The sequence below is a fragment of the Ranitomeya variabilis genome, chromosome 7 (genome assembly GCF_051348905.1).
Source record: "Ranitomeya variabilis isolate aRanVar5 chromosome 7, aRanVar5.hap1, whole genome shotgun sequence".
Lineage (NCBI taxonomy): Eukaryota > Metazoa > Chordata > Amphibia > Anura > Dendrobatidae > Ranitomeya > Ranitomeya variabilis.
This window is the reverse complement of record NC_135238.1, coordinates 132,624,800-132,646,705: the sequence shown is the minus strand read 5'-3', so window position 1 is coordinate 132,646,705 and position 21,906 is coordinate 132,624,800.

Here is a 21,906-nt window from a genome sequence, read left to right as displayed (position 1 = left end):
TGTGGTGGATAGGTTGCATCACATTTGGAATCATGTGGTGGACAATTTGAAGTTGTCACAAGAGAAGGCTCAGCTCTTTGCCAACCGCCGTCGCTGTGTGGGTCCCCGACTTCGCGTTGGGGACTTGGTGTGGTTGTCTTCTCGCTTCGTTCCTATGAAGGTCTCCTCTCCTAAGTTCAAGCCTCGGTTTATCGGTCCTTATAAGATTCTGGAAGTCCTTGGCCCTGTGTCATTCCGTCTGGACCTCCCGGCATCATTTGCTATTCATAATGTGTTCCATCGCTCGTTGTTGCGGAGGTATGTGGTACCTGTGGTTCCTCCGGTTGAGACTCCTGCCCCGGTGCTGGTTGAGGGAGAATTGGAATACTTGGTGGAGAAGATCTTGGATTCTCGTGTTTCTAGACGGAGGCTCCAGTATTTGGTCAAGTGAAAGGGCTATGGTCAGGAGGATAATTCTTGGGTTGTCGCCTCTGATGTTCATGCGGCCGATTTGGTTCGTGCCTTCCATGTGGCTCATCCTGATCGCCCTGGGGGTTTTCATGAGGGTTCGGTGACCCCTCCTTAAGGGGGGGTACTGTTGTGAACTCTGTTTTCGGGCTCCCTCTTGTGGTCACTGGTGGTATGGTGTGACTTTTGCTTTGGGCTCCCCCTGGTGGCTTTGTTTGTTATCCTGCTGGTCTCTGGCTATCAGCTGGTTCGTTATCCTCTGGGAGGTTCCTATATAGCTCTGTTTTACTTCCACTTGTTGCCGGCTGTCGATGTAATCAGTGCTACTCAGATTCCTTCTGACTACCTTGCTCCCAGTCCATCCAGGACAAGCTAAGTTTTGTTTGCTCATTTTTTGATCAGCAGTGTTTATCATGTTTTCTTGTCCAGCTTGCTAAGATGTGATTCCCTCGCTTGCTGGATGCTCTAGTGGACTGAGTTTCTCCCCACACACCATTAGTTGGTGCGTGGGTTCTTGAAATCTCAGGATGGATATTTTGTAAGGGTTTTTTATTGATCGCATAGACCCCTGCTCTATTTTCTGCTTTCTAGTACTAGTGGGCCTCTTTTGCTGAATCTGATTTCATCCCTGTTATGATCCCAATGGCAAAGGATCTCAGAGATTACAGCAAAGTCTGCAAACATAAATACCAGCTCATAGGGACGTGGTAACTAGGCTGACCATATACCTGATCCTAGCACAAACACTAACAGTAGCCGGGGAACGTGCCTACGTTGATCCTAGACGTCTCGCGCCAGCCGGAGAACTAACTAACCCTATAAGGGAAAATAAGACCTCTCTTGCCTCCAGAGAAAAGACCCCAAAGTAATACAAGCCCCCAACAAATAATAACGGTGAGGTAAGAAGAAAAGAGAAACGTAAGAATGAACTAGATTTTAGCAAAGAGAGGCCCACTGACTAATAGCAGAATATAGTAAGATGACTTATATGGTCAGCAAAAACCCTGAAAAATATCCACGCTGAATATCCAAGAACCCCCAAACCGACTAACGGTGTGGGGGGAGAATATCAGCCCCCTAGAGCTTCCAGCGACATCAGGAATCACATTTTGTACAAGCTGGACAAAAATATAAACTATGCAAATGATCAAAAATAAGAAAGCAGGACTTAGCTTATCTTGCAAAGAACCAGGACCTGAAGACAGGAGCAAACAGAAATGAACTGATTACAACGATGCCAGGCACTGGACTGAGAATCCAGGAAGTTTAAATAGCAACACCCCAGGCCTAACGAAGCAGGTGAGTACCAACCTGGTAAAAGACAATCCAAGAGCCAAATCACTAGTGACCACAAGAGGGAGCCAAGGAGTATAGTTCACAACAGTAATGAACTGATTACAACGATGCCAGGCACTGGACTGAGAATCCAGGAAGTTTAAATAGCAACACCCCAGGCCTAACGAAGCAGGTGAGTACCAACCTGGTAAAAGACAATCCAAGAGCCAAATCACTAGTGACCACAAGAGGGAGCCAAGGAGTATAGTTCACAACAGTACCGGCCTGGCATACTGTTATGATCCCAATGGCAAAGGATCTCAGAGATTACAGCAAAGTCTGCAAACATAAATACCAGCTCATAGGGATGTGGTAACTAGGCTGACCATATACTTGATCCTAGCACAAACACTAACAGTAGCCGGGGAACGTGCCTACGTTGATCCTAGACGTCTCGCGCCAGCCGGAGAACTAACTAACCCTATAAGGGAAAATAAGACCTCTCTTGCCTCCAGAGAAAAGACCCCAAAGTAATACAAGCCCCCAACAAATAATAATGGTGAGGTAAGAAGAAAAGACAAACGTAAGAATGAACTAGATTTTAGCAAAGAGAGGCCCACTGACTAAAAGCAGAGTATAGTAAGATGACTTATATGGTCAGCAAAAACCCTGCAAAATATCCACGCTGAATATCCAAGAACCCCCAAACCGACTAACGGTGTGGGGGGAGAATATCAGCCCCCTAGAGCTTCCAGCGATATCAGGAATCACATTTTGTACAAGCTGGACAAAAATATAAACAATGCAAATGATCAAAAATAAGAAAGCAGGACTTAGCTTATCTTGCAAAGAACCAGGACCTGAAGACAGGAGCAAACAGAAATGAACTGATTAAAACGATGCCAGGCACTGGACTGAGAATCCAGGAAGTTTAAATAGCAACACCCCAGGCCTAACGAAGCAGGTGAGTACCAACCTGGTAAAAGACAATCCAAGAGCCAAATCACTAGTGACCACAAGAGGGAGCCAAGGAGTATAGTTCACAACACATCCCTACGTATGTGCCTTCTTCTTACTTCACCGTTAATATTTGTTGGGGGCTTCTATATCTTTGGGGATTATTTCTCTGGAGGCAAGCGAGGTCTTTCTTTCTCTTTAGGGGTAGCTAGTTCCTCAGGCTGGCTCGAGACATCTAGGAATTTTTTAGGCACGTTCACCGGCTACCTCTAGTTGTTTTGGATAGGTTCAGATTTGCGATCAGTCCAGTTACCATCTCCCTAGAGCTTGTCCTTAGTTTATTCACTTGCTGGTCTATTCGTGATCCTCAGCCACTAAGGATCATAACAGCCCGCCCGCTTGCAGAGAAATACTCACCCAGCTCCTGCGATGTCTCCTCTCAGCACCAGCAGCTTGTCCTGTGTGAGCGGTCATGTGGTACTGCTCATTACCGTGATGAATATGCGCATATTCATCACTGTAATGAGCAGTACCACGTGACTGCTCACACAGGACAAGCTTCCGGCGCTGAGAGGAGACATCGCGAGAGCTGGGAGAGTATTTCTCTGCAAGCGGGCGGGCGCGCAGGGGGTGGGACGCGGGAGGTGACCCCAAACTTTATTTTAAACAAAAAAACCTTGATCTTTCATCCCTTCTCTCCTGCACCCGCTGCTTTCAGCCGAGCAGGACAGAAGGGATGAATGCCAGCTTCAGCACAACAAGCAAGGGACAGCGCTTACTGTAGCGCTGTCTCTCCTGCATGGTCCGTGTGGTCCTCAGGCGGCATACGGGCGGCACACGGCTACCACACGTGTGCCACACTGATGTGCCACGTGAGCACACAGACACACGGACATGGATAACTCCGGTACCGTTTTCTCCGTTACCGAAATCTGGATGTGTTTAACCGGCCTCATGGAGAGGTGTCTAGAAGACACCATGATTACTAATTCAGTAGTAAAAAACACACCTACACAAAAATATTTTATTTAAATAACCACTCCATGATGCTTTGAGGCCGCACTCGGTTACCAGCTGAGAGTCGTCCAATTTTTAAGCGGACGCATTGACTTGCATGGCTGATTGTGATCCAGATTATGGATGCAAACTGTGCATGCTGCTATTTTTTTTTCCTCGATCAGATTCAGTACAAGGAGAAAGATCGGACATGTGCATGGCCCCATAGAATAATAATGGTTTGAGTGTGATCTGGTGTTTTATTGGATCATAATTGAACTGCCTTTTACATCTAAGAGTAGAGTGAAGCAACACTCATGACTGTTAACCTTTTATTGCTGCTGTCAAACTCTGACAGTGGCAATAACAGGAAGGCAAGCATGGGGGGCACATAATTCTATGTGTCCATCAGCACTCTCGTGTCTTTTGAAGACCTCAGTGTCTGTCATCTCGGAACACCCTTGAAACCTAGCCTGTGGCTGGGTTTTAAAAGGAGACTGTAATTTTTACTACGTGTAGCAATACTGTGCTAATTTTGTATATAGTACAAGCAATCACACGATCGCAGGTTCAGGTCCCCTATAAAGACTAATAAATGCTGAAAAAAGTAAAAGAAAGGTTTAAAAAATATGAAATTTTTTTTAAAAAAAGAATAAGGCTTCAATCACTATCCTTTTCATCCACTAGAAATAAAGATGATAAAAAAATACAAGTGTTGTATCTCCGCTTCCAGAAAAATTTGATTCAACACAATATAAAAATAATTAACCATATCGGTAAACACAGAACAAAAAAATGGCAAAATTGCTTTTTTTTGGTCTCCATAATAACGCAAATCAAATTTTCACATCTATCTGAAAATGGCATCAATAAAAACATCATCTCACTTGCAAAAAATAAGCCCTCAATCAGCTCTATCAACCAAAATATGAAAGTGATAAAGGTCTCGGAAAATGAAGATACAATGAAAAAAAACGTTTTTTCAAATTTCTGATTTTTTTGTAACTACTAAAATAATTTAAAAAAACTTGACAAGTTTGGTATTGCTGTAATTGTACTGATGAGGAGAATTATATTGCCAAGTCAATTTTACAACAGAATGTATGTCAATAACAATTTACAAAAAATATCAGAATTGTGTTTTTTTTTCTCATTTCATTGCACATGGAATTTTCTTTCCTGTTTTTCAGTACACTGTAATAAAATGAACGGTGTCCCTCGTAAAACAAGCCTCATAATTCTATGTGGACAGAAAAATAAGAAAGTTATGGCTCTTGGAAGAAGGAGAGAATAAACGAAAATATAAAAATGGAAATTGTCCATGTCGAGAAGGGGATAAAATTAGACTACCCATATGAAATACTTAGTGAGGCCCTTTTCAAAAGAAAAAAAGGACATCCACTTTAAAAAAAAAAAGAAAAAAAGAATAGAGACAGGAACCATACATTTGTTTTCTACATTCACTATAGTCCCATCTCCTCCCAACTTAGCAGTGATATTATAATAAAATGCAACAATAGAAAAAGATCCAGTTCTGGGACCAGCGGGCAAAAAAAAATCATCTATCATGAGTTTTAGACTCACTAGATATTTGAATGATCTTTCCACACATAGGGCCCAATTCATAAAAGCTTACACACCAAAATGCTGATGTAAAAACTTTGAAAAGTCGCCCAATTTTTGCACAATATGGAGCTGCAACAAAATTGTGTGACTTTTAGCATTTTCACTCCAGTTACTCCCACGTCTGATAATATGGCTGGAGCTTGCATGGGTTGAGGGCATGATGGGGGCAGGACTCCTCAGCTTGTCTAATTCATGGCAAGCTGTGGCATTCCCTGTGCCAGAAATCTCACTTCAGTACCTATTGCATGGAGGCATGCACATGTGGCATCATGGGCGGACATACCGCCGGTTCAGCCGGTGCGGCTGCACAGGGGCCCCGAAGGAGAGGGGGCCCAATCAGCTGTTGAAGTGTTTTGTTCTGTCATAGAGCCAGTGGCAGCATCTCCACTAAGTGGAGAGGAAGGGGGCCGGTACCGGAGTCATTTGCTGTCAGAGAGGGCCCTGCACGCTGCAGGAGACGCTGTACGGGGCCCCCTTCCTCTCCTCTTGATGCTGCTGCTGGCTCTATGAGGCAGGAGAATCACAGCATCGCTTCCCAGTTCCACATGCAGGGGCGTGGCTAGGCAGCATATACATTTTAAATAAAGTTTGTTTCGATTGCAAACTTCAGCCTCTCAGTGAGTGGCTGAGTGCACCCCCGCTGCCCTGGTCTGCACCTGACCCTGCTCCTCCTCTGGGTCCTCTGCTTGCCACAGGTCTCCTGCAGCCTCTGTGTTCCAGATCTCAGGGCCTCTTCTTCCAGAGCACAAGGTGAGGGATGGCCGGGAGTTCTCACTGCTACTGGTTAGTATCCCCCGAGCAGCGGTGTCAGGAGGCACCATATCCATGATGACAGCAGTGACTCACTGTGTGCTCGGTGCTTCCTGGTCGGTGCAGTGAGTGACTGAGAAACCTGATCCTGCACCGATCAGATAGAAGGAAGCTGCATCACAGGCACTAATTCACTGCTTGTAATCACTGACCCCAGACACCTCCTGCCATCACTGCAGCACTAAAACTCCAGGCTCAGAGTGGCTCCTGTCCCCATCCTTCCTCTGATGCAGCGTTTGTAGTGCTTCACATAATATATACCGTATATAGAATTCTACTGTATCATTCTGCACATACCTTTAGCCTCCTCCAACAGAAAAAAAGCTTGAGGCTATCTGCACACGCTGTGGATTTTGCTGCGGATCCGCAGCGGATTTGACGCTGCGGATCCACAGCAGTTTTCCCAAAGTTTACAGTGCCATGTAAACCTATGGGAAAAAAAAACTGCTGTGCACATGCTGCGGAAAATTCCGCGCAGAAACGCAGCGGATTATTTTCCTCAGCATGTCACTTCTTTCTGCGGATTCCGCAGCGGTTTTCAACCTGCACCAATAGGAAAGTGCAGTTGAAAACCCGCAGAGGAATCCGCAGAAGAAACCGTGATAAAATCCGCAGTGAAAACCGCAGTGGTTTTGCACTGCGGATTTTCCAAATCCGCTGCGGAAAAATCCTCAGCAGAATCCGCAACGTGTGCACATACCCTTATCATGCTCCATCAGTTATCATTTCAGTGTATAACTAGCAAAACAGGGCAGTATGAAATAAAGACCAGGGCACTATAAATAACAATGCTGTACATAACGAGAGGGCACTGTGTAACTAGATGGGTATTTCCTGAAGGAACTACAGATAGTGCTTTGGAATGGTGCCCGGGTTGCCCCAGCAAGACTTTCACACTTGGGTGCCCCTCAGGCGCTGTTTTGGTAGTTGTAGCCACACTGGGTCCAATTTGGCGGGCGGCGCCACACCGGGTCCGATTTGGCAGGCGGCGCCACTCCGGGTCCGATTTGGCGGGCGGCGCCACTCCGGGTCCGATTTGGCGGGCGGCGCCACTCCGGGTCCGATTTGGCGGGCTGCGCCACTCCGGGTCCGATTTGGCGGCCGGCGCCACTCCGGGTCCGATTTGGTGGGCGGTGCCACTCCGGGTCCGATTTGGCGGGTGGCGCCACTCCGGGTCCGATTTGGCGGGCGGCGCCACTCTGGGTCCGATTTGGCGGGCGGCGCCACTCCGGGTCCGATTTGGCGGGCGGCGCCACTCCGGGTCCGATTTGGCGGGCGGCGCCACTCCGGGTCCGATTTGGCGGGCGGCGCCCCTCCGGGTCCGATTTGGCGGGCGGCGCCACTCTGGGTCCGATTTGGCGGGCGGCGCCACTCTGGGTCCGATTTGGCGGGCGGCGCCACTCTGGGTCCGATTTGGCGGGCGGCGCCACTCTGGGTCCGATTTGGCGGGCGGCGCCACTCTGGGTCCGATTTGGCGGGCGGCGCCACTCTGGGTCCGATTTGGCGGGCGGCGCCACTCTGGGTCCAATTTTGCGGGCGGCGCCACTCTGGGTCCAATTTGGCGGGCGGCGCCACTCTGGGTCCGATTTGGCGGGCGGCGCAACTCTGGGTCCGATTTGGCGGGCGGCGCCACTCTGGGTCCGATTTGGCGGGCGGCGCCACTCTGGGTCCGATTTGGCGGGCGGCGCCACTCTGGGTCCGATTTGGCGGGCGGCGCCACTCTGGGTCCGATTTGGCGGGCGGCGCCACTCTGGGTCCGATTTGGCGGGCGGCGCCACTCTGGGTCCGATTTGGCGGGCGGCGCCACTCTGGGTCCGATTTGGCGGGCGGCGCCACTCTGGGTCCGATTTGGCGGGCGGCGCCACTCTGGGTCCGACTTGACGGGCGGCGCCACTCTGGGTCCGATTTGGCGGGCGGGGGCACTCTGGGTCCGATTTGGCAAGCGGGGGCACTCTGGTCCGATTTGGTGGGCTGGGTCCGATTTGGTGAGCGGGGCAATAATGATAAGACTACAGATAGTGCTTTGTAATTGTGCTGTACTGTCACTTTAAGAGCTGATATTATCTGACAAAACTTGTGACCTGGTGGGCTGGTAGAGTTTATAGGCGTTGGCATAGTAACTGGGTCTCACTGCGCATATCAATGAGGTAATCAGCCAGGTGGCAGTTATTTTTAGAAATTGCCTCAGAAATCAGGCCCATTATAAACGTATTGGAAAATTTCCCTATTGAAATGCATTGAGACACTTTTTTCAAACGCAAATTGCGCCAAAACTACAAATCCGATCGACACGAAAAATACTTAGCACACCTCTCAGGAACGCTGGCTTCGAAATGACACCTCACTGGAGTCTGTGAGTTTAGCGGTTCGGGCCGCATTACGTGCGGACTGAATAATAATAATAAGAACTAGATGGGTATTTCCTGAAGGAACTACAGATAGTGCTTTGGAATGGTGCCCGGGCTGCCCCTGCAAGACTTTCACACTTGGGTGCCCCTCAGGCGCTGGTTTGGTAGTTGTAGCCCCTCAGGGTTGAGGCCACTCTGGGTCCGATTTGGTGGGCCGGGTCACTCTGGGTCCGATTTGGTGGGCCGGGTCACTCTGGGTCCGATTTGGTGGGCCGGGTCACTCTGGGTCCGGTTTGGTGGGCCGGGTCACTCTGGGTCCGGTTTGGTGGGCCGGGTCACTCTGGGTCCGGTTTGGTGGGCCAGGTCACTCTGGGTCCGATTTGGTGGGCCGGGTCACTCTGGGTCCGATTTGGTGGGCCGGGTCACTCTGGGTCCGATTTGGTGGGCCGGGTCACTCTGGGTCCGATTTGGTGGGCCGGGTCACTCTGGGTCCGATTTGGTGGGCCGGGTCACTCTGGGTCCGATTTGGTGGGCCGGGTCACTCTGGGTCCGATTTGGTGGGCCGGGTCACTCTGGGTCCGATTTGGTGGCCCGGGTCACTCTGGGTCCGATTTGGTGGCCCGGGTCACTCTGGGTCCGATTTGGTGGCCCGGGTCACTCTGGGTCCGATTTGGTGGCCCGGGTCACTCTGGGTCCGATTTGGTGGCCCGGGTCACTCTGGGTCCGATTTGGTGGCCCGGGTCACTCTGGGTCCGATTTGGCGGGCGGCGCCACTCTGGGTCCGATTTGGCGGGCGGCGCCACTCTGGGTCCGATTTGGCGGGCGGCGCCACTCTGGGTCCGATTTGGCGGGCGGCGCCACTCTGGGTCCGATTTGGCGGGCGGCGCCACTCTGGGTCCGATTTGGCCGAACGGCGCCACTCTGGGTCCGATTTGGTGGGCGGCGCCACTCTGGGTCCGATTTGGCGGGCGGCGCCACTCTGGGTCCGATTTGGCGGGCGGCGCCACTCTGGGTCCGATTTGGCCGAACGGCGCCACTCTGGGTCCGATTTGGCGGGCGGCGCCACTCTGGGTCCGATTTGGCGGGCGGCGCCACTCTGGGTCCGATTTGGCGGGCGGCGCCACTCTGGGTCCGATTTGGCGGGCGGCGCCACTCTGGGTCCGATTTGGCGGGCGGCGCCACTCTGGGTCCGATTTGGCGGGCGGCGCCACTCTGGGTCCGATTTGGCGGGCGGCGCCACTCTGGGTCCGATTTGGCGGGCTGGGTCCGATTTGGTGAGCGGGGCAATAATTATAATAAGACTATAGATAGTGCTTTGAAATTGTGCTGTGCTATGACTTTAAGAGCTGATATTATCTGCCAAAACTGTCCTGCTAGGGTCATGTACAGTTCGCAGGCGTTGGCATAGTAACTGGGCCTGACTGAGCATATCAATGAGCTAATCAGCCAGGTGGCAGGTACATTTCAAATTGCCTCAGAAACCCGGCCATTATAACCTATGTGAAAATTTCCCTATTGAAAAGCATTACAATGAGGGGAAAAAACATTTTCAAACGCAAATTGCGCCAAAACTACAAATCCGATCGACACGAAAAATACTTAGCACACCTCTTGGGGACGCTGGCTTCGAAATGACACCTCACTGGAGTCTGTGAGTGAAGCGGTTCGGGCCGCATTACGTGCGGACTGAATAATAATAAGAACTAGATGGGTATTTCCTGAAGGAACTACAGATAGTGCTTTGGAATGGTGCCCGGGCTGCCCCTGCAAGACTTTCACACTTGGGTGCCCCTCAGGCGGTCCGATTTGGTGGGTTGGGTCAATCTGGGTCTGATTTTGTGGGCGGGGTAAATCTAGGTCCGATTCGGTGGGCGGGGTCACTTTTGGTCCGATTCTGTGGGCGCGGCCACTCTGGGTCCGATTCGGTGGGCGGAGCCACTCTGGGTCCGATTTGGTGGGCGGGGCACCTTAGGGACCAATTTGGTGGGTGGGGTCACTCGGTCCGATTTGGTGGGCTGGGCACCTCAGGGTCTCATTTGGTGGGCTGGGCACCTCAGGGTCCGATTTGGTGGGTGGGGTCACTCTGGGTCCGATTTGGTGGAAGGGGTCACTCTGGGTCTGATTTGGTGGAAGGGGTCACTCTGGGTTCGATTTGGTGGGCGGAGCCACTCTGGGTCCGATTTGGTGGGCGGGGTCACTCTGGGTCCGATTTGGTGGGCGGGGTCACTCTGGGTCCGATTTGGTGAGCCGGGCCCCTCGGGGTCCGATTTGGTGAGCGGGGTAATCTACTATATAATTGTCTAAGGGCACTTCCGTCTTTCTGTCTCACAACACCGCTACGTCATCATCTCATGAGACCGCAATGCACTCTTGGGACCGGAGCGCGCAACAAGCATCGGGTACCGGCCACTCCAGGTGCAACAAGTATCGTGTACCGGCCGCTCTAGGAGGTGCAACAACCATCAGATACCGGCCGCTCCAGGAGGTGAGTATGTAACTTTTTTATTTTAATTCTTTTTTTTTTTTTTAACAGGGATATGCAGTATACTATGTGACTGGACAATATACTACGTGACTGGGCAGTATAACTACGTGGCTCTGCGCTGTATACTGCGTGGCTCTGCGCTGTATACTGCGTGGCTCTGCGCTGTATACTACGCGGCTCTGCGCTGTATACTACGCGGCTCTGCGCTGTATACTGCGCGGCTCTGCGCTTTGTACTGCGCGGCTCTGCGCTATATACTGCGTGGCTCTTCGCTGTATACTACGCGGCTCTGCGCTGTGTACTGCGCGGCTCTGCGCTGTGTACTGCGCGTGTCCGTGCTGTGTACTGCGTGTGTCTGCGCTGTATACTGCGCGGCTCTGCGCTGTGTACTGCGCGGCTCTGCACTGTGTACTGCACGGCTCTGCGCTGTATACTGCGGGGCTCTGCACTGTATACTGCGGGGCTCTGCGCTGTATACTACGCGGCTCTGCGCTGTATACTGCGCGGCTCTGCGCTGTATACTGCGTGGCTCTATGCTGTGTACTGCGCGGCTCTGCGCTGTATACTGCGCGGCTCTGCGCTGTATACTGGGCGGCTCTGCGCTGTGTACTGCGCGGCTCTGCGCTGTATACTGCGCGGCTCTGCGCTGTATACTGCACGGCTCTGCGCTGTGTACTGCGCGGCTCTGCGCTGTGTACTGCACGGCTCTGCGCTGTGTACTGCGCGGCTCTGCGCTGTGTACTGCGCGGCTCTGCGCTGTGTACTGCGCGGCTCTGCGCTGTGTACTGCGCGGCTCTGCGCTGTGTACTGCGCGCCTCTGCGCTTTACACTGCGCGGCTCTGCGCTTTATACTGCGCGGCTCTGCACAGTGTACTGCGCGGCTCTGCGCTGTGCACTGCACGGCTTTGCGCGGTATACTGCGCGGCTCTGCGCTCTGTACTGCGCGGCTCTGCGCTGTGTACTGCGCGGCTCTGCGCTGTATACTGCGCGGCTCTGCGCTGTGTACTGCGCGGCTCTGCGCTGTGTACTGCGCGGCTCTGCGCTGTGTACTGCGCGGCTCTGCGCTGTGCACTGCGCGGCTCTCCGCTTTATACTGCGCGGCTCTGCGCTGTGTACTGCGCGGCTCTGCGCTGTGTACTGCGCGGCTCTGCGCTTTATACTGCGCGGCTCTGCGCTTTGTACTGCGCGGCTCTGCGCTGTGTACTGCGCGGCTCTGCGCTGTGTACTGCGCGGCTCTGCGCTGTGTACTGCGCGGCTCTGCGCTGTGTACTGCGCGGCTCTGCGCTGTATACTGCGCGGCTCTGCGCTGTGTACTGCGCGGCTCTGCGCTGTGTACTGCGCGGCTCTGCGCTTTATACTGCGCGGCTCTGCGCTTTGTACTGCGCGGCTCTGCGCTGTGTACTGCGCGGCTCTGCGCTGTGTACTGCGCGGCTCTGCGCTGTGTACTGCGCGGCTCTGCGCTGTGTACTGCGCGGCTCTGCGCTGTATACTGCGCGGCTCTGCGCTGTGTACTGCGCGGCTCTGCGCTGTGTACTGCGCGGCTCTGCGCTGTGTACTTCGCGGCTCTGCGCTTTATACTGCGCGACTCTGCGCTTTGTACTGCGCGGCTCTGCGCTGTGTACTGCGCGGCTCTGCGCTGTGTACTGCGCGGCTCTGCGCTGTGTACTGCGCGGCTCTGCGCTTTATACTGCGCGACTCTGCGCTTTGTACTGCGCGGCTCTGCGCTGTGTACTGCGCGGCTCTGCGCTGTGTACTGCGCGGCTCTGCGCTGTGTACTGCGCGGCTCTGCGCTGTGTACTGCGCGGCTCTGCGCTGTATACTGCGCGGCTCTGCTCTGTGTACTGCGCGGCTCTGCGCTGTGTACTGCGTGGCCCTGCGCTTTATACTGCGTGACTCTGCGCTTTGTACTGCGCGGCTCTGCGCTGTGTACTGCGCGGCTCTGCGCTGTGTACTGCGCGGCTCTGCGCTGTGTACTGCGCGGCTCTGCGCTTTATACTGCGCGACTCTGCGCTTTGTACTGCGCGGCTCTGCGCTGTGTACTGCGCGGCTCTGCGCTGTGTACTGCGCGGCTCTGCGCTGTGTACTGCGCGGCTCTGCGCTGTGTACTGCGCGGCTCTGCGCTGTGTACTGCGCTGCTCTGCGCTGTATACTGCGTGGCTGTGCAATATACTTCGTGGACATACATATTCTAGAATACCCGATGAGTTAGAATCGGGCCACAGTCTAATAATCATAAGACTACAGATAGTGGTTTGGAATTGTGCTGTACTGTCACTTTAAGAGCTGATATTATCTGACAAAACTTGTGACCTGGTGAGCTGATGTAGACTTCATAGGCGTTGGCATAGTAACTGTGTCTGACTGCGCATATCAATGAGCTAATCAGCCAGGTGGCAGTTATTTTTAGAAATTGCCTCAGAAACCAGCCCATTATAAACGTATGGGACAATTTCCCTATTGAAACGCATTGAAAGACTTTTTTCAAACACAAATTGCGCAAAAACTACAAATCCGATCGGCACGAAAAATACTTAGCACACCTCTCAGGAACGCTGGCTTCGAAATGACACCTCACTGGAGTCTGTGAGTTTAGCGGTTCGGGCCGCATTACGTGCGGACTGAATAATAAGAATAAGAAGAAGTTTACCACGGTGGAATAACAGTATAGTGCTTTGTTCCAAAGCACTATAATAAGAAGTTTACCACGGTGGAATAACAGTATAGTGCTTTGTTCCAAAGCACTATAATAATAATAATAAGAAGTTATCCACGGTGGAATAACAGTATAGTGCTTTGTTCCAAAGCACTATAATAAGTGACGGCGTTACACATAACAAGAGAGGGGACTGTGTAATAACGGGTGGCAATATACATAATGAGAGGAGACTATGCAATATGCCGTATTTTTCGGATTATAAGATGCACTTTTTTCCCTCAAATTTTGGGGGGAAAATAGGTGTACGTCTTATGTGTATATACCTTACCGGTACCTTTGCCGCTGGCTGGGATGAGGGGGTGTCCGGCGGTGCTACAGGGGTGTCCGGTGCTGCGAGGGTGTCTGGCGATGCTGCCCGTTGCTGCGGCGGGTGTCTCCGGTGCTGCAGGGGGCTCTGCCGACATTTTGTGAAAGGCCAGAGCCCCCCGCAGTTCCATGGTTTCCTGTGCGGTGGACTCCAGGAAAATGGCACTGGGGGCGGCGCATGCACAGATGGAGATCACCCGCAGCAGCACCGCCGGACACCCCCTCAGCGCCAGACACCTGCAGCACCGGAGACACCCGCAGCAGCACCACCGGACACCTGCAGCAGCACCGGACACCTGCTGTGGCGCACCCACATCGGAACACCCCCTCATCCCAGCCTGCGGCCTGCAGCGTCAACCCACTCCTGCCTCCTCCAGCAGCGACCCCGGGACCCCGTTTCACCACAGCTACTACCCCCAGTAAGCAATAAGACGCATGGATTATAAGGGTATGTTTCCACATTCAGGAAACGCTGCGTTTTTGCCGCAGCATCAAAAACGCAGCGTCCAGATGTTACAGCATAGTGGAGGGGATTTAATGAAATCCCGTCTCCACTATGCCGAAAAAAACGCATGCGGCAGACCCGCGGAAATGGACATGCAGCGCGTTTTTTCAAAACGCAGCATGTCCTTAGGGTATGTGTCCACGTTCAGGATTGCATCAGGATTTGGTCAGGATTTTACATCAGTATTTATAAGCCAAAACCAGGAGTGGAATAATTAGAGGAAAAGTATAATAGAAACATATGCACCACTTCTGCATTTATCACCCACTCCTGGTTTTGGCTTACAAATACTGATGAAAAATCCTGACCAAATCCTGATGCAATCCTGAACGTGGACACATTCCCTTACAGTGCAGAAAGAACGCAAGGACAGCGCAGGTGACCTGCCAGTGACCTCAGGTGCAGATTTGATGAGGATTTTACTGGCATAAAATCCTGACTAAATCCTGATGCAATCCTGAATGTGGACACATACCCAGAGGGTATGTGTCCACGTTCAGGATTGCATCAGGATTTGGTCAGGATTTTTCATCAGTATTTGTAAGCCAAAACCAGGAGTGGGTGATAAATGCAAAAGTGGTGCATATGTTTCTATTATACTTTTCCTCTAATTGTTCCACTCCTGGTTTTGGCTTACAAATACTGATGAAAAATCCTGACCAAATCCTGGTGCAATCCTGAACGTGGAAACATACCTTAAGAAGCACCACCATTTTATTAAGAAAATTTTTTTTTCCTGTTTTTCTCCTCAAAATTTGGGGTGTGTCTTATAATCCGGGGCGTCCTATAATCCGAAAAATATAGTATGTATATATCTGTACATTGGTAGCCATAAAAGGAGGGGGGCCCAAACACATTTCTTGCACAGGGGCCCCAAATCGTCTGTGTCCGCCCCTGTGTGGCATACATAATAAAATGCCCCTGCATGGTTTTCTGTGTTGGGAAAACTATAAGGAACATGCAAACACATTTTACAGAAAAATTTTAGATCTAGCTAATTGAGGATTGAATCTCCTAGATTATAACACAGTTAAAAGAAGATTATGATAATCTGAATGTTATTAGGTTTTGAGACAATAGCTATGCCCTCAAATTATACACATGAAGCCATTTTAAGATGTGAAAAGTGTATTGTAAGACCAAAGCTTTATGAACCCTGGGTCTTAATGGCCTTAACAAATTAAGCATTTTTCTGTAAGACTACAGTTTGATATTTATAACAGGTGATTTATGTACATGCTATTGTGAACTACTGTATTTTGTACTTTTATCTCTAAATAATGTTGCATAGTGAAAGGTAAAAGGAAGCAGAGCACCATTTTTCGCATATCTTATGGCAATGACATGAAAGACGCAGTTAAATATCACCATCATGCAAATGCTGATAGAGGCCAGTTAAAGCATAGGTAATGCAAAATGGCTGTTGCCACTGAGTTATAGCTCAGAGGGCAGAAAAAAATATTTTTTAATATACAATGAGTGCCCTTTATATTACTTACATAAGATTTTTACATATGCTCAATTTTATTAACCTGTGGCAATAGGACTGCATGGAAAATATGAATTCAGTGATGAAAAGGTGTGACCAAATACTTTTGGCCATGAAGATTATATACAGAATGTACTTATATATATGCTCAACATTGAAATTGCAACAGCAGGAAGGAAAACTCATTGAATTATGGAAATCACAACATGGATAGACATATTAATGACATGCAAATGATGAAAATATGGAAATAAAGTTTTCACAACATCTTGATTTATTCATTATTGAGCATGAGTGCCACACACAGAAATAGGCCTGTGTCACACTTGCGTGTGCAGTGCGAGAAGCTCGCGCATCAATACCTCGCACTGCCACCGGCTGTTTGGACCGGAACGTTCAGCTGCATAGAAATACATGCAGCCGCACACTTCAGTCCCGAGTGCCGGCGGCAGTGCCGGGTATCGATGCAAGAGTTTCTCGTATTGCACATGCAAGTGTGACACCGGCCTACCCTTTGAGCAGATTATGATGGATCTGGTTGGGTGATAGTAAAATCTGCCCATAGCCATCAGCACATGTTGGTAATCATGGACTATGCCACCCAGTACCCAGAGGCCATACTTCTTCGCCACACCTCAGCCAAGCTAATAGCCCGCAAGCTATTTGCCATGTTTTGTCACCTTCGGCTACCAAAGGAGATCCTTACAGATCAGGGGACTCCTTTCATGTCCAAGGTGTCTAGGGAGCTATGTAAGTTACTCCGGATTAAACAGCTACGTACGTCGGTGTACCACCCACAAACTGACAGATTGGTGGAGAGGTTTAATAAAACCCTCAAATCCATGCTAAAATAGGTGGTTGCCAAGGACAGGAGGGATTAGGGCAGTAACATCTCCTATCTAATGTCTGCTATCTACGAGGTACCGCAGGCATCCATGGGATTCTCCCCAATTGAGTTATTACATGGCTAGCACCTGAAGGGACTGCTATACATAGCCAAGGAGATGTGGGAACAGTAGACCTCTCAATATAAGAGTGTCATTGAGCATGTGGTAAGCATGCAGGGCTGGATTGTGGCAGAATGGCCTATAGAAAAGGAGCATCTGATTCATGCCCTGGCCGCGCAGAGCCACGTGTATAATAAAAAAGCCACGGACAGGACCTTTAAAGAAGGGAATCGGGTGCTAGTTCTAGTGCCCACCATAGAGAACAAGCAGAAAGGGTCATATGATATACAGGGAAAAGTGGGGGAGGTAAATTATAGAGTTTACCAGCCTGGGAGAAGAAAACCTGAACAGCTGTATCACGCCAACCTGTTGTAAGCGTGGAAGGACCGGGAATGTTTGGTTGCAGAGGTGACCCCAGTTGGACCACAGAGAACCCCCTGCTCCCAGTCAAGGACGAAGCTGAGAGAGAGATAAAAATAGAGGACACCCTCTTGAAACAGCAGCGTCAAGAGGCTCGTAAACTCGTCAAAGAGAATGCAGACGTATTCTCGAAATTACCCGGGCATACCTCTGTCATCCAGCATGACATTGTCACTGAGCCTCATGTAAGGGTACGAATTAAGCCTTACTGGGTGCCTGAGGCCTGGACACAAACCATTGCGAATGAGGTGAAACAAATGCTCCAGCTTGGAGTAATTGAGGAATCCCGGAGTGACTGGGCTAGCCCGATTGTGCTAATCCCAAAGTCAGACGGATCATTAGTAATGATTCATTACGGTTTTGTAATGATTTCCACAAGTTGAATGAGGTGTTGAAGTTCAACCTTTATCCAATGCCCCGGGTGGACAAGCTGATAGAGTGCCTGGGTCAGGCCCACTACTTCACTACGCTTGACCTGACTAAGGGTTATTGGCAGGTGCCCCTTACAGAGTCAGCCAAAGAGAAAACCACCTTCTTTACACCAGAGAGTCTTTACCACTATGTAGCCTTGCCCTTTGGTCTACATGGGGCACCAGCCATGTTCCAGATGCTGATGGACATAGTGCTAGAACCCCATCGGATGTATGCATCAGCATACCTAGATGATATCATCTTTAGTAATGACTGACAAACCCACTTGTCCCAGGTACAAGCGGTGGTAAAGTCACTCAGAACTGCGGGCTTGATGGCAAATCACAGGAAATGTGCGATAGGGCTTGAGGAAGCCCGGTACTTTGGTTATGTGATTGGCTATGGGGTTATCAAACCCCAGATAAATAAAATAGAGGCCATTCAGAACGGGCCCTGACCTGTCACTACCAAACAGGTGAGAGCATTTCTCAGAATCGTCAGGTATTACCGGTAGTTTATACCCAATTTTTTAGGGAGAACAACCCCTCTTACCGACCTCCTCAAGGGAAAGAAGTGGGTCATGATTCAGTGGAACCCCCAGGTGGAGGAAGCATATCAATCCATGAAGGAGGCATTGTGCGGACAGGCCGTACTCATTAGCCCTGACTTTCAGAAACACTTTGCTGTGTACACAGATTTCTGTAACGTGGGCCAAGGAGTGGTCCTGTCGAAGGAGGTGGATGGAGAAGAACATCCGGTCACCTTCCTAAGTAGGAAGCTCACCCCAGCTGAGAAAAATTATAGCGTAGTGGAGGAGTGCCTGGCCATTAAGTGGGCCTTGGAGTCCCTACATTACTATCTGCTCGACCGTTTTGCTTGGTAACAGATCATTCTCCCTTTGTCTGGATGCAAAACACCAAGGAAAGAAATGTGCGGGACACCCTTTGGTTCTTGTCTTTGCAAACTTTTAATTTTTTGGAATATCGGTGGGGAAGTCACAGGTGTCATGACTCCCAGATATTACTGCTGCAGGGAGAGCTGCACGCAGCAGCAAATGAGCTGAGAGCAGAGCGGTTGGGAACTCACGGGGTAGCAAACAGGACCTGAACCATGTGACAGGGAAGGTGGTGGTGGAAGGCGGGGTGCAGAGGAGATGATATACACTGGAGAGTAGTTAAATGTGCCAAGATCAAAACCAAGCGATAACGAGGTAACCGAGAGGTGAGACGGAGGGATAGTCAGAAAAGTAAGCCAAAAGGTCAGAAAGCCAGCAGAACAAACAAGCAAATGCAAACCGAGCACACACTCAAGGGATCAGACACACAGACTAAACAAAAGTATAGCTGACTGGTAATCAGGAAAATGCGGATGCCCTGTCACAGGCCCCTTGTATGGTGACAAATGTTAAACCCCACAGTTTGAACAGGGGGGAGGAGATGTGAGGCAGCGGCTAATGTTATTAACGAGGATTGCTATGTATCCATAGAATGCGCTCAGAAATGTATTACATCCGCTGGAGTGCCTTGTGGTCACAGGACACCTGTGAGTTGCATGGCAGAGTATGCTGTACATTAAACGAGACTTTATTTTGAACTTTTGCCGGGTTACTTGTTATGGACTGGGTGGTTAGGAGCACCCGAAATGACCTGATGGTTAAAATGGAAAACCTGGGACAAGCTCTGAGGAAGTGGTAACTCTACTGACCGCAATCCCTAATCCTATCACACACACTAGAAATAGCCGTCGAGCGTACCTAACTCTCCCTAGACGCCTCTTCACAGCCTAAGAGCTAACTACCCCTAAAGATAGAAATAGCAGCCTACCTTGCCTCAGAGAAATTCCCCAAAGCAAAGGTAGCCCCCCACAAATATTGACTGTGAGTTAAGAGGGAAGTAACAAACACAGGAATGAAACAGATTTTAGCAAAGGAGGCCGAATCTTCTCTAGATAGACAGAGGATAGGAAAGGGAACTATGCGGTCAGTATTAAAAACTACAAAAACCACGCAGAGTGTGCAAAAAGACCTCCACACCGACTCACGGTGTGGAGGTGCAGCTCTGCACCCCCAGAGCTTCCAGCTAGCAAGGAAATATCATAATAGCAAGCTGGACTAGAAACATAGCATGTACTGAGAAATATATTCAAAAACCAATGAACAGCAAATGGACTAGCAAGGACTTAGCTTCTGCTGGAGTAGACAGGTCATCGGAGAAATCCAAGAGAGATCTGAACCAGTACTGAGACATTGACAGCTGGCATGAACTAACGACCTGGGCAGAGTTAAATAGAGAAGCCAGCAGCAGCAATAAACGAGGGCAGCTGAGAAAGCCAACCTCAAAGATCAGCAGTTCCACTCAAAGCCACCAGAGGGTGTCCAAGGACAGAACTCACCAAAGTACCATTCACGACCACAGGAGGGAGCCCGAGAACGGAATTCACAACAGTACCCCCCCTTGAGGAGGGGTCACCGAACCCTCACCAGAGCCCCCAGGCCGATCAGGATGAGCCAAATGAAAGGCACGAACCAAATCGGCAGCATGGACATCGGTGGCAACAACCCAGGAATTATCCTCCTGACCATAGCCCTTCCATTTAACCAGGTACTGAAGCCTCCGTCTCGAAATACGAGAATCAAAAATCTTCTCCACCACATACTCCAACTCCCCCTCAACCAACACCGGAGCAGGAGGATCAACGGAAGGAACCATAGGCGCCACATATCTCTGCAACAACGACCTATGGAACACATTATGGATGGCAAAATAAGCTGGAAGGGCCAAACAAAACGACACAGGATTGATAATTTCAGAAATCTTATAAGGACCAATGAAACGAGGCTTGAACTTAGGAGAAGAAACCTTCATAGGAACATAACGAGAAGACAACCAAACCAAATCCCCAACACGAAGTCGGGGACCAACACAGCGACGGCGGTTAGCAAAACGTTGCGCCTTCTCCTGAGACAACGTCAAATTGTCCACCACGTGAGTCCAAATTTGCTGCAACCTGTCCACCACAGAATCCACACCAGGACAGTCAGAAGGCTCAACCTGCCCTGAAGAAAAACGAGGATGAAAACCAGAATTACAAAAAAAAGGTGAAACCAAAGTAGCAGAACTAGCCCGATTATTAAGGGCGAACTCGGCCAATGGCAAGAAGGTCACCCAATCATCCTGATCAGCAGAAACAAAGCATCTCAGATAGGTCTCCAAGGTCTGATTGGTTCGTTCGGTTTGTCCATTTGTCTGAGGATGGAATGCTGAAGAAGAAGACAAATCAATGCCCATCTTAGCACAAAAGGACCGCCAAAACCTAGAAACAAACTGGGAACCTCTATCCGACACAATGTTCTCCGGAATGCCATGAAAACTAACCACATGCTGAAAAAATAATGGAACCAAATCAGAGGAGGAAGGCAATTTAGGCAAGGGTAACAAATGGACCATCTTAGAAAACCGATCACAAACCACCCAGATGACAGACATCCTTTGAGAGACAGGAAGATCAGAAATAAAATCCATAGAAATATGCGTCCAGGGCCTCTTCGGGACAGGCAAAGGCAAAAGCAACCCACTGGCATGAGAACAGCAAGGTTTGGCCCGAGCACAAGTCCCACAGGACTGCACAAAAGAACGCACATCCCGTGACAAGGAAGGCCACCAAAAGGACCTAGCAACCAAATCTCTGGTACAAAAAATCCCAGGATGACCAGCGAATACTGAACAATGAACCTCAGAAATAACCCTACTAGTCCATCTATCAGGGACAAACAGTTTCTCCACTGGACAGCGGTCAGGTCTATCAGCCTGAAACTCCTGCAGCACCCGCCGCAAATCAGGGGAGATGGCAGACAGAATCACCCCCTCTTTAAGAATACCAGCCGGCTCAGGGACTCCCGGAGAATCAGGCAATAAACTCCTAGAAAGGGCATCAGCCTTCACATTCTTAGATCCCAGAAGGTATGAGACCACAAAATCGAAACGGGAGAAAAACAGTGTCCATCGAGCCTGTCTAGGATTCAACCGCTTGGCGGACTCGAGGTAAGTCAGATTCTTGTGATCAGTCAGGACCACCACGCGATGTTTGGCTCCCTCAAGCCAATGTCACCACTCCTCGAATTCCCACTTCATAGCCAACAACTCCCGATTGCCGACATCAAAATTACGCT